Source organism: Homalodisca vitripennis, unplaced genomic scaffold (genome assembly GCF_021130785.1).
Source record: "Homalodisca vitripennis isolate AUS2020 unplaced genomic scaffold, UT_GWSS_2.1 ScUCBcl_4778;HRSCAF=11154, whole genome shotgun sequence".
NCBI classification, from domain to species: domain Eukaryota; kingdom Metazoa; phylum Arthropoda; class Insecta; order Hemiptera; family Cicadellidae; genus Homalodisca; species Homalodisca vitripennis.
The window spans coordinates 31,378-37,243 of NW_025780889.1; the positions used below are offsets into that span (position 1 = coordinate 31,378).

The 5,866-nt window shown below is 35.2% G+C and overlaps 1 long non-coding RNA gene across 1 annotated transcript; it reads right to left on the bottom strand.

The window, feature by feature from the left end:
* Window positions 1–296: 296 nt before the first annotated feature.
* Window positions 297–2,922, bottom strand: LOC124373078. The gene is made up of 2 exons (XR_006923401.1): window positions 2,756–2,922; window positions 297–517 (listed from the first exon to the last, which is right to left on the bottom strand). It is a non-coding gene; the product is annotated as an uncharacterized LOC124373078 (long non-coding RNA).
* Window positions 2,923–5,866: the final 2,944 nt, after the last annotated feature.

The following is a 5,866-nucleotide window of genomic DNA, read 5'->3' on the forward strand; positions in this document are numbered from 1 at the left end:
TCTTAACAGAAAACGTAGAAACTTCAGCAATTTCATATCTGGTAAATTTAAAAGGTACTGACAGTTAAAAAGAAGACTTAATTAAACCAGATAAACTACTGATTTGGCATTGCATAACTAGCTCATAAAGCAAGCACAATGATTATTCTAGAAAATTGAACAATTGTAATAGATTTCATATAGAGGTTTTCATTATGATCTATAGCTTGCTGACAATGCATCACTAGCAGGCAAAACATGATAAAGAATTTATATTATAAAATATGTGACCACGGACATTGAATGCAAACAAATAATTACTTATACATTTTTTTATTCTTTCAAATATGTTACAAATATATTCAACATAAAAAACTTACAGAAAATATCACAATTTGGGATCTTACATCAGTACTTATTTAAATTACAATGCTTTTTTAGCGTAAAACAACAAACCACAAATAATGCCAATGCCTGATAACACTGTCAGTTTAAATTTCCATCTAGTAGTGGAAGATCTGTCCACTGTTCCAGGTTTCTAATAATAACACAAAAAAATGTAAATTACAAATCATAGAGTCCATACAGTGTAAACATCACACAATTGTATTCAATAATCATTTAATAAAAGCACAGTACACTGCTCTAGGTATATCACAGAACAACCAAAACACTGATATCAGGAGTTCCACTGATCTTCAACAATAAAGGAAAGCCTTTACACCTGGTGTTAGTACCCAAAATATCTATTAACAGCCGATCACAACCTCTACACCTGGTGTCAGTACCCCAAAATATCTATTAACAGCCGATCACAACCTCTACACCTGGTGTCAGTACCCCAATGATCCAACAACAGCCGATCACAGCCTATACACGTGGTGTCAGTACCAGAATTATCCATTAACAAACGATCACAACCTCTACACCTGGTGTCAGAACCCCAATTATCCAACAACAGCCGATCACAGCCTATACACCTGGTGTCACTACCAAAATTATCCATTAACAAACGATCACAACCTCTACACCTGGTGTCAGAACCCCAATTATCCAACAACAGCCGATCACAGCCTATACACGTGGTGTCAGTACCAAAATTATCCATTAACAAACAATCACAACCTCTACATCTGGTGCCATTACCCATATTATACATTAACAACCAATCACAAACTCTAAACCTGGTGTCAGTACCCCAATTATCCAACAACAGCCAATTACAGACTATACACCTGGTGCCATTACCAAATTATCCATTAACAACCGATCACAAACTCTACACCTGGTGTCAGTACCCCAATTATCCAACAACAGCCAATCACAGACTATACACCTGGTGCCATTACCAATTTATCCATTAACAACCGATCACAAACTCTACACCTGGTGTCAGTACCCCAATTATCCAAGAACAGCCATTCACAGACTACACACCTGGTGCCATTACCCAAATTATCCATTAACAAACGATAACAACCTCTACACCTGGTGTCAGTACCCAAATTATCCATAACAGCCGATCACAAACTCTACATCTGGTGTCAGTACCAAATTATCCATTAACCGATCACAAACTCTACACCTGGTGTCAGTACCCCAATTGTCCAACAACAGCCAATCAAAAATACACCTGGTGCCATTACCCTCCATTAACAAACGATAACAACCTCTACACCTGGTGTCAGTACCAAAATTATCCATTAACAGCCTATCACAACCTCTGCACCAGTGACTCCACACGTGGTGTCAGTGCACCAGTGACAAACAGCAGAGGGCAGCCTCCACACGTGGTGTCAGTGCACCAGTGACAAACAGCATAGGGCAGCCTCCACACGTGGTGTCAGTGCACCAGTGACAAACAGCATAGGGCAACCTCCACAAGTGGTGTCAGTGCACCAGTGACAAACAGCAGAGTGACAACCTATTTTCCTCCAATAATCCTGAAGTCTAGGTTTTGGGTTCAATCCTGTGTCGATAAGCAACCCCAGGAAGACTTTGAACTCTTGAACGATAAGGTCTTTCAATCTGTGGATTCTGGAGTCGTATTTGGCCACAAAATAACTCTAGTGCGTATTTATTAGTTTTTCTGAAAATATTTTCAAAGAAGATAATGTCAAGTAGAAGGAAAAAAAAATCAATAGGCCTATTTCCAGGATTTGGTACCAGAAGTCCCTCCCGTTTTGTAAACCGAATCGGCTTCAATCCACTTGTATTATCAGACCACAAGAGAGGACGAGCGTCAAAATCAGGGTCCAAGTCGTTGTCATTTTCTTCAAACTCCTGATCATCTGTTCATCTTCCGAAACATCAATTTCAACATCAGCACTTGTTCCTAGATGTGGATCCATTGTGAAACTGATCACATATAACACACAACTCAAATTATATGCATTTAATAAAAACTAAAAGTAACACTAAAGACAATACAAAAGTAAATATACTCCGTGTCACAGAAATAAAACGCCACAGACTCGCCGAGCACAGGAAGTGTAAACTACACGTACAGAGAATTCAGCTGAGCCCATACAATAAAACAAACATAACCTATTTATTTATTTGATGTCTCGAGACCTCATGCAGTGAACGTGTTAAACAACATTTCAGAATTTGTACAGTACAATGCTGTATTTTGCAGAAACACCTGTTCAGTAATTTTTACCAAATTGCAATAAACATATCGATCCACAGACTAAAACTCTTTAATATTCATAATGTTAGTATATTAGGATTTGATAAGAAGTATAACCTTACAGAGATAACAATCCAAACATACCGGTTCCTGAAAATTAAAATAATAACATGAAGTTGAATTAAAATGATTGAATTGTAACTAAAAATATAACATCAATAACACAATAATTAGCTCAAATTTATTACTTCACAAATTTAGAAAGTATAGACAGTTACAGTATAGAAAAAGCTCGATCCTAACCACCAATACGAAATTATAAACAAAACGAACTGATACCTCAAAAAATCGCACTCCATAATCATCGCCCACCGGACTAAATTTAACAGAAACAAGTGTAAGATGTTATTTTTTACCCTTTTTAGTTGCAGCGTCCTAGTGGGCCCTACAACCCTCCGAAAAGTAGTCTCGTCAAAAAGTGCCTTGAGGAATAAACTGTGTTCTAAATTTCATTTCGTAAGCCACTCAAACACAATTATTTAACTAGGATGTTATCACACGTCTATCATTAAAATATAGTAAAGTTTTAACAAAATGAGTCGTAATTAATTAATTATCTTAATTGTTTATATTTCCATTTTAAGTTTTAACAAGAATAATGAAAACTCATTGCACAGAAACATGTCTAGGTTTTGTAAAATTAATAGGAAAGGAATTGGTCTCTAATTTTGGTGGGGATAGAAATCGAGGTTAGCGCCAAACATAAATAATTAAAAGATAAATTTTCTATAATTCATAACAGCGTGAACTTGATAATATATGATAAAATGTTGGTAAAAATTCCACAAATATTCGAAAACGTCTTCGCGGACGATTTCAAGATATTTAAAGAAATCTCTTTTGCTGATCAGCAAATCGAGTTGCAAAGGGACCTGGAGAGGATCCAGGACTGGTGTCGAGCTAATGCCATGGATTTAAATGTAGACAAATGTGTGGTCATTTCCTACACAAGAACAAGACATCTTTGCCAGTTTGATTATATGCTACATGGTGTTATTCTTCGAAGGGTCGTTAGTGCTCGTGACCTTGGTATTCTTTTGACTTCTACCCTGGACTTCAGTGAGCACATAACTAACATTGCAAACAAATCTGCAATGTCATTAAAGTATATTTTAATGGAAGGGATTTAAAAGGGAGATCAACAACAGAACCACTTTATATAGGATTCCCTAACTTCTGTCAGGCTTATCATCCTCCCCATCAAATCTCTGAGATGGTGGAGCGCATGGAAAACATTTCAGCAGCAAATCCAGGAGCAAAATGACATCAGCATTGTCCATGATGTATTTGCTTTACTTACTAATATTCAGATAAAGCTTTTTGTCTGCTAACTGATTTACGTTTTACAATAAGCGTATATATTGAGATTACGAATTCCCTTGTACTTAATTTGCATTAATAATTAAGAAACCCTACATACAACAGCTCGTTAGTTTTTATATTACTCATGTTATTAACAAAAATTAGCTACTTCTATGTTTGAAGTTTGATATTGATGATGAAAGATTTAAAAGGATAACAGGATTTCAAACATTTGTCATCATTATATGTTACAAGAGGTATAATACAACGTTTCAGGGATTGGAATCTATCTTCTTCGTCAGGTGGGGGAGATAGTAATACAAACATAAAGAACAGAAAGAAGAAAAGAAGGGAATTAAAAGGGTTCCAGCATACCCAAAACCTGCATGGAGTCCAGTCCAAGCGTTGTCACTGCAGAGGATGCAAGTCCCGAAGGAAATCACAATCACGCATCACAGGCTACAGTAGGATACTGGGAAGAATGACGATGTCGACTCTTTCATCGGTACCCTTTAGCGTCATCTGAAACAATTGGACAAGAAGGCGATGGTCAGGAGGGGGAAGGGGTAAAGACAAGCCGCTTCCGGGCCTAAATTTGGGCTCTAAGGTTCTAAACAAATAAGGTAAATTACTTAAAAAAAAACAGCATTACCAACAGCAATAATACATTATTGTTTACAATATATTTTGCAATATTGCTATAATATACGTATATTACATCACATAGCTACTTACAATATACGTATACATTCCAAGATACTTATTAAATAATTAAATGTTATATGTACAAATAAAATAACCAACTCCACAACTTATAAAAAGTAGAGTATTGTATGTAAAATGTAAATCAGTTTCAAGAAAAAGATGGTATAGCCAAATATTGGATTTTTTCAAATCAACATTATTGGCCAATCATTAATATATTCGCACAAACAAAACTATCTCAAATATCCAACAAAATTTCCATAGGCTAAAACTGAGTTAATTTTTTGTAGTATGTTTGTTTGAATGCCAAATGAATGTAGTGCAAAATTTCAAATTGGCAGATAAAACCATAATCAAAATAGAGAATTATAAGGAAAATCAGTTTTTACTTGTAAAGGATGAGATATTAATAGTAAATGGAAATTTGGATTATATATTAATTTTTATACAGTATTAAAAAGTAGAGGTGATTCCTTAAATAAAAATACATGTATCTACAGCCTTATAAAAGGCGAAAATGAAATGAAAAATTGTGTAGCAGACGAAGTATTTCATCCTTATGAGGATATACTACAAAAACTTTGATATTAAGTATCAAACAGCTGTTATTATTTGTGAACTAATATCCAAAAGTAAATTACACATCAATAATGAGAATAGTGATTTATTCCTTTATATAAATTGAAGTACATATATTACATTGGTAAATTCTTAGGACTAACCTTATCACATATCCAGTTGCGTAATTAGGTATAATAATTAATATAAACTAAATACAAGTCTCACTAAAATAATTCTGTCCATTCTTTGAGTTGTTTGAAATCACACTGAAGTTTACAATCAGAATTAACTATTAAAAAAAACAACAGTATAAGCATTGATACTTACTTGATAGTGTAAGTCCTCCTCCGTAGACTAATGGTTATAGTCTCGGCTCTCTAACCGAGAGATCAAGGGTTCAAATCCCTGGGAGGTCCAATCATGTACTTTGTACTTTAATAAAAAACCAGTGCACTTCGAAGCCGGCATAGCTGACGCTGAGGCTTAAATGAGATTATTAAAAAAACTTGATAATGCGTCCAGTTGATCTGAGCGATGTTGGATATGTCAAAACGCCTTAGCGGAAATTCTTCTTACAGCTTAGGACAGTGGAAGAATGGTAGGGGCATGGTGGCACCCTGGTTAGCT